Source organism: Henckelia pumila, chromosome 3 (assembly GCF_033568475.1).
Source record: "Henckelia pumila isolate YLH828 chromosome 3, ASM3356847v2, whole genome shotgun sequence".
Lineage (NCBI taxonomy): Eukaryota > Viridiplantae > Streptophyta > Magnoliopsida > Lamiales > Gesneriaceae > Henckelia > Henckelia pumila.
The window spans coordinates 147,634,447-147,642,533 of record NC_133122.1 but is presented as its reverse complement, the minus strand read 5'-3'; the positions used below and the strand labels follow the sequence as shown (position 1 = coordinate 147,642,533).

General features: G+C 40.8%; 1 non-coding gene across 1 annotated transcript; it reads left to right on the top strand.

The window, feature by feature from the left end:
• The first annotated feature begins 7,255 nt into the window (after positions 1–7,255).
• LOC140893981 (small nucleolar RNA R71) lies at positions 7,256–7,361 on the top strand. Its single transcript, XR_012153538.1, has one exon. It is a non-coding gene; the product is annotated as a small nucleolar RNA R71 (small nucleolar RNA).
• Positions 7,362–8,087: the final 726 nt, after the last annotated feature.

Here is an 8,087-nt window from a genome sequence, read left to right as displayed (position 1 = left end):
CAACTGAACAATAAAACTGACACAAAACAAAACAAGCAAAAACATAATACGAACGAGAAACTAAAAACACAGTTGCAGGAACTAGTGACTGATTCAGCATGCAACAACTATCCAAATTTCATACTACGTTTCAACTCAACCACTTTCGCCAACCCAACAATTCAACAACCACATAAACATCAAACATTTTACATCCAAATCACAACCAACATAACAGTTCAAGACCCCCCCAAACTTAGATTCGTACATTGTCCCTAATGTACAATGAATCGATAAAAGAACAAGGGAAGACACGTACCTATGGCAACGACCATCAGTGGTCATCGCCCATGTCATCATCCTGGGGTTGCCACGTAGGAGGTGGGGGAAATTGCGAATCCTCACTGGAGCCAGGAAAGCGCTGGGCTAGAGTCGTCGTGAAATCCACCATATAATCCATGAAAATATCAGTCCGACGACAATGAAGGTCTAGCCGCTGCTCCACTCGCGTCAATCGCTCATAAAAATGCTCATACGCTCCAGTAAGTGGTAGTGGTGGTGGCTGGCTGCTACTCGTCGGGCGATCTCGAGGTGTTGCTGCTCGCGGAGGGGGTGGTATATTCTCTTGTGTAGCCAGTAATAGGTCCTTGAACCTTAAAAAGCTCTTCATCTGCACCCCATGTAACTCCAGCATGTGCACAAAGCGCGGTGATCAAAGCAGGGTGCGGCAATCCACCAGTCGTGGTGCCCTTTACCGCCGAAATAATGGAATCCTGAATGATGTTCCCCAAGTTCACCGTCTTTCCTGTGACAATACTGTAAGTCAGCACAGCCCGTTTCACTGTCACCTCAGAAGTGTGGCCAGTGGGCAGCACACGAGCAGCTATCAGAAAAAACCAAGACCTCGCGTCTTGCTTCATTTTCCCAGAAGGAAAATGTACCACTGCTTCATTCTTCATCTTCCATTGTGCCCCTTCTTCACAAAGAGTGGCAATAATCTCATCATAGTCCACATCACTCGCCTTGAATGCCGAATACTCATCCTCATCTATAGATGGCATACCATAGAGGGTATTAATGGTGTGCCCATCAAATGTCACTCGCTTACCTCGCACTAGAACATGGAATTGCTCATGCTTGCATTTTAGATTGGCATAAAATTCCCGGACTAAAGAAATCACAGCATCACCGGGATGTTGGAGAATTAGGATCAAACCCTCTTTTTCTAACCATGCTCTTGCTTACCATGAGAGAATAATTCTTGGCGGCCTCTTCATCCCAAAACCGATGGGCATCGAAAGTACCGGACGAAGATGCACCTTGCTTTTGTTTCTTTCTCGAAGCCATTACAATAGCGCAATCTCAATTGAACCAAGCAATAATTCAACACAACAGTACACCACCGCCCACTATGCCGCTTAATCTCCAACCAATCTAAACAATTTACCATGCCGCACAACCAACAATAACAAGTCTACCAACCCGATATAACCGCACAAATCGCAAATCTTCAGCAGAACAACAATGTCACAGAAATTGGCCCCTCCAATAACAAATAAGCAAATATTATGCACCACCTAATGATCAACTTCCAATCCATGTACGAATTTCTCACAACAATTTCGGATGATCAATTCTAAAAGCACCATAAACATGTAAATAATACGCAGCACGGAGCCCTTCCAATATAAGAAATCGGCCGAATTTTTCAAGCCCCAAAATGTTCAATTTACCTCGGCTGGTGTCGAGTCCGGCGGAATAGATAAAGTTTGACAAGATATAGAACAACTCGGCTTTGCCCCTCAGTGAATTCGAAGCTCACTTCTTCGACAGAAATAATAGAGATCGATGCCCCTTTTCTCGAAATCCCTAGCTGCAAAAATATTGAAACCCGGATGACGAAAATTCGAACAAGATGCGAGGAAAGGATGAATTTGTGCGATGTATGGTGTAGCCGAGAGTTTTAGGTGGGATTTGTTTTTCGAATTGCAGGGGCGGATTTCTTGGAGGCGGCGAACAAGGCTAGGAAAACTGAAGGATTATGACTGAATGAATTCTGAGATCCCCTTTTATTTTTCAAAATTTTTGCGATAGCGCAGGAGCGCTCTATAAGTGGCGCTGGAGCGCCCGATGTTTTTCAGACACAGCGCTGGAGCGCTATATGAAGAGCGCTGGAGCGCTAAACTTTCGTCCTTGATGATACAAAACAGCGCTGGAGCACTATATTGAGAGTGCTGGGGCGCTATATCTTCGACTTTGGAACTCATATACTAGCGCTGGAGCGCCTGGAAGATAGTGCTGGAGCGCTAAACTTTCGACTTTTCTAAAAAAAAATCCAACGTAAGAACAGCGCTGGAGCGCTATATGGAGAGCGCTGGAGCGCTATATTCTCGAATTTCATACTCCAAAATGTGATTTTTGTGAAGAAAAGAACCTGCAATAAAACTCCGAATTAGGACCAAAATTAGTAAAATAACTGAAATTCAATAAAAGTAACTAAAAAAATAAAATAAAATAAAACAAAATTTAAAAAAAAATTTGGGTTGCCTCCCAAAGAGTGCTTGGTTTATCGTCGTCAGCCCGACTTTTCTGGAGTGTTTATGCAGGGTCTATCAAAGAAACTTTCTCCATGTTCCGCACTTCATTGCCAAAATAATGTTTCAACCTCTGCCCATTGACTTGGAATGTCTGACCATCTTGACAGCTCAGTTCAATGGCGCCATAGGAATGCACTTTCACCACGGTGAATGGACCAGACCATCTTGATTTCAACTTACCTGGAAATAAGTGGAGACGAGAGTTAAATAATAATACATGTTGTCCAGGCTCGAACTCTCTCTTCAGTAATATTTTGTCATGCCACTTTTTGGTTTGTTCTTTGTAGAGCTTGGCATTTTCGTAAGAATGATTACGAAACTCCTCAATCTCATGCAACTGCAACAATCGCTCTTCTCCAGCAGCTTTCATATCAAAATTCAACTTTTTCACTGCCCAATACGCTCGATGCTCTAACTCCACTGGCCGATGGCATGCTTTACCAAAGACCAACCTATATGGAGACATGCCAATAGGAGTTTTGAACGCGGTCCGGTATGCCCATAGTGCATCATCCAACTTAACTGCCCAATCCTTCCGGTTCGTGTTGACAGTCTTTTCCAGAATTTGCTTAATTTCCCGGTTGAATATTTCAGCTTGCCCATTTGTTTGTGGATGATATGCACATGCCACTTTATGCCTAACACCATATTTTGTCAGCAATGAATTAAAGATTTTATTGCAAAAATGCGTACCTTCATCACTGATAATGGCCCTTGGTGTTCCAAACCTCGTGAAAATATTTTTTTGCACAAACTGCACCACTACACGAGCATCATTAGTGAAGGTGACGATTGCTTCCACCCATTTCGAAACATAATCAATAGCAAATAAAATATACGATTGCCCAAAGGATATAGGAAATGGTCCCATAAAATCAATACCCCACACATCAAATAATTCAACCTCTAAAATATTTGTGAGAGGTAATTCATGACGCCTAGATATATTCCCCATCCTTTGACATCTATCACATGATTTTACCAAGGTATAACTGTCTTTGAATAAATTTGGCCAATAAAAACCAGACTGAAGTACCTTGGCGGCTGTCCGTGTGGCTCCAAAGTGACCACCATACGGTGCAGAATGACATTGTTCCAAAATCTCTTTTGCTTCAGCTTCATCCACGCATCTCCTTATCACTTGGTCCGAACACTTCTTGTACACAAACGAATCATCCCACAGATAAAACTTGACATCATGAAAGAATTTCTTCCTTTGGTGATGATTGAGATCTGGAGGCATAACACCACACGAAAGAAAATTAGCAAAATCTGCAAACCAAGGAAGTTTAGAATTTACCTCAAAAAGATGTTCATCAGGAAATTTCTCGTTAATGAGTTCATGTTCAACTTTTCCTTCCAACTCCAAGAAAGACAGATGATCTGCTACTAAATTTTCACTCTCTTTCTTGTCTCTAATTTCGAAATCAAACTCTTGTAGTAAGAGTATCCACCGAATCAATCTTGGCTTGGCATCCTTCTTGGCAAAGAGATAACGAATAGCTGCATGGTCAGTATAAACAATTACTTTTGAGCCTATGAGATAAGACCTGAATTTGTCGAAGGAGAACACCACAGCCAACATCTCTTTTTCAGTAGTGGTGTAATTTTGTTGTGCTCCGTCAAGAGTGCGGCTGGCGTAGTAAATCGCCCGAAACATCTTATCTTTTCGTTGTCCCAAAACTGCTCCTACAGCATAATCGCTGGCATCACACATTACTTCAAACGGCTCCTTCCAGTCAGGCACAATCATAATAGGCGCAGAAATTAGTGCCTCCTTGATTTTCGTGAACGCCTGCAAACACGCATTATCAAAAATAAATGATGTATCTTTTTCTAACAAATTACATAAAGGCTTAGTAATTTTAGAAAAATCTCTAATAAAGCGACGATAAAACCCGGCGTGTCCCAAGAAACTTCTAATGGCTTTCACATTATTTGGCGGTGGAAGCTTTTCAATCGCAACCACTTTTGCTCGATCCACCTCAAGCCCATTAGATGACACTTTATGCCCAAGTACGATGCCTTCTTGCACCATGAAGTGGCATTTTTCCCAATTAAGCACTAGATTTTTCTCTTGACAACGCTGCAAAACAAGGGTCAGATTGTGCAAACAATGATCAAACGAAGACCCAAACACAGAAAAATCATCCATAAAAATTTCCATGACTTCTTCCACCATGTCGGAAAAAATTGCCATCATGCACCGCTGAAAAGTAGCCGGTGCATTACACAAACCAAATGGCATTCTCCTAAAAGCATAAGTACCATAGGGACATGTGAAAGTTGTTTTCTCTTGATCATCTGGCGCTATAGCAATTTGATTATAGCCAGAATAGCCATCTAAAAAAAAGTAATGTTTATAACCTGCCAACCTGTCAAGCATCTGATCAATAAAAGGAAGAGGAAAATGATCTTTTCTATTAGCCTTATTCAACCTTCTATAATCAATGCAAACTCTCCAACCAGTAACAGTACGAGTCGAAATCAACTCGTTTTTCTCATTTTTAACTACAGTCATACCTCCCTTTTTCGGCACAACCTGTACTGGCGACATCCAAGAACTGTCAGAAATAGCATAAATAATACCCGCATTCAATAATTTCAACACCTCAGCTTTTACCACTTCTTTCATCGCATGATTTAACCTCCTTTGATGATCAACATAGGGATTATATGACTCCTCCATTAAAATCTTATGCATGCAAATATTGGGACTAATTCCCTTGATATCAGAAATTGACCAACCCAACGCAGATTTAAATTTTCTCAAAACTCTTAATAATTTATCTTTTTCATCATGAGTAAGAGAAGATGAAATAATTACCGGGTTAGTCGAATTTTCTCCCAAAAATGCATAACATAAATGACCAGGCAGTTCTTTCAATTCAGGAGTAGAAACTGATACCTCTTTTTCGACTTCCGAAGACAATGATTCAATTTTTTCTTGGCCATCTTTTTCCTTTGGCAAACTTTCAAGAGCGATAAATTGCTCTCTAAGTTCCCAATCATCCCCATCAAATTGGGTTATGGAATTAATTAAGCACCTCGCCAAAACGTCCTCCAATTCCAATCCTGCACAAAAATTATTCTCATAAGAATTAGATAAATCAATGCGATTACAAGAATGTACCTCCTCTTGGTATTTCATGGTTTTATAGATATTGAAAGTGACAGCATCACCACCAACTCGTAGAGTTAGTTCACCCTCCTGCACATCAATTAACGCTCTGCCAGTCGCCAAGAATGGTCTCCCCAAAATTAGAGGGACATCTTGATCTTCTTCCATATCAAGCACTACAAAGTCAGCAGGAAAAATAAACTTATCTACTTTTACCAGTACATCTTCCACAACTCCTCTGGGATAAGTAAGAGAACGATCATCCAATTGCAGAGTAATCGTGGTTGGTTTCACCTTGCCAAGCTCCAAAGACCTGAAAATAGACAAAGGCATTAAATTAATACTTGCACCTAAATCACATAATGCCATATTAACAGTCGCACCACCAATAATACAAGGAATAGTGAAACTCCCTGGGTCTTTCAGTTTCTGTGGCAATTTCTTTTGTAGGATGGCGCTGCACTCCTCTGTCAACTTCACTGTTTCAAACTCTTCAAGCTTTCTCTTCCTCGCCATCACATCCTTCATGAATTTAGCATAGTGTGGCATCTGCTCCAAAGCATCAGCGAATGGAATATTAATATGAATTTTCTTGAAAATGTCAAGAAACTTAGAAAACCTCTCATCTAACGCTTTCTTCTTGAACCGCTGAGGATATGGTAGAACAGTTTTTGGCACAAGCGGTTTCTCAGGAACAACTGCAGACTTGCTGGAATTTTTGCTATCAGAATTTTCAGACTCCACCAAAATCTCATCAACTTCCTCATCATCCACTGCCTTTGGATTATCAGTCCCAATTTCTTTACCACTTCTAAGAGTAACAACCTTACATTGCTCCCTAGGATTAACCTCAGTATTGCTAGGAAACACACCTCTCTGCTGATTATTCAATGCATTAGCCAGTTGACCAATTTGTGTTTCAAGATTTTTCATAGAAGCGCTCACATTTGTCAAGTGTGTCTCCATACTGTCAAGCCTATTTTCATTCCTCTTAAATCTTGTGGATGATTTTGCAATAAAACTACCCACCAAATCTTCCAACGATGTCTTACCTTCACCATTCTGAGTATTGAACCTCGGTGGAGGATTCAACACATTCTTATTGTTTGCATAAGAAAAATTCTCATGATTACGCAAACTAGGATGATACTGATTGGGTATAGGATTACCTCGATAATTGTTGTAATTCCTGTTGTTCACATATTGAGCTTGCTCCACACTCTCAAATCCATCAGCAGAATTTACGACAGTCGCCAGTGATGCTGTCTCATTAGAACTTTGATTCCCTTTGGTAAGTGCAGCCAACTGTGTAGAAATAGTAGCCATCTGAGCAGTCAAAGCAGTGAATGCATCCACTTCATGAATTCCAGCAGCAGGCTTCCTTATTGCAGATCTCTCACTCGACCACTGATAACTGTTAACAGTCATTTGCTCAAGCATCTCATAAGCCTGTTCAGGAAATTTAGAAAATATCGAACCTCCAGCTGCAGCATCCACAGAAATACGAGTTGGCCCATTCAAACCATTGTAGAATAATTCAATCTGTTCCCAGTCCGGAAAATTATGGTTTGGACACTTTCTAAGCAACTCCTTGTACCGCTCCCAGGCTTCATGCAACTGCTCAAAATCTTGCTGTTTGAATGTAGTAATCTCTATTTTCAACTGATCCGACTTAGCAGGTGGAAAATACTTGGCCAGAAATTTGGAAGCCATATCATCCCATGTAGTGATACTCCCAAGAGGTAGTGATTGCAACCAACTATGAGCATTGTCCCTAAGAGAGAACGGGAACAATCGTAGTTTGATGGTGTCCTCAGTAACACCATGAATCTTTACTGTGTCAGCAATCTCCAAAAAAAGTACGCAGGTGCAAATTTGGATCTTCAGTAGCTGCACCCCTGAACTGATTCTGCTGCACCATATTAATCAGAGCTGGCTTCAATTCAAAGTTATTCGCCGTGATGTTCTGCCGAGCAATCCCAGAATAATGTGTATTGATCACCGGTCGAAAGTGATCTCTGATCGGCACCTGAGCATTATTGACAGCTCTTTCCCTTTCTCTTTCTTCAGCCATTTGTTGCAACTCTTCTCTTCTAGCTTTTCGCAAAGCTTTAGCAGTTTTCTCGATTTCCGGATCAAAGAGCAGTGAGTCGTAACTTTGGCTTTTTCGCATAAACTGCATAGACAAAAAAAAAATTAAAATTAGAACCAACAAATAAAATAAAATGCTATAAATCAAAATTAAGACTAATTAGCACAATTTAATATAAATCAAATAAAATTCATTCCCCGGCAACGGCGCCAAAAACTTGTTGCGTGTTTTTTGCTCGCAAGCGCACGATGTCAAGTTATAATACAGGAATTTAAGTCCAGATCGTTCCCACGGAGAA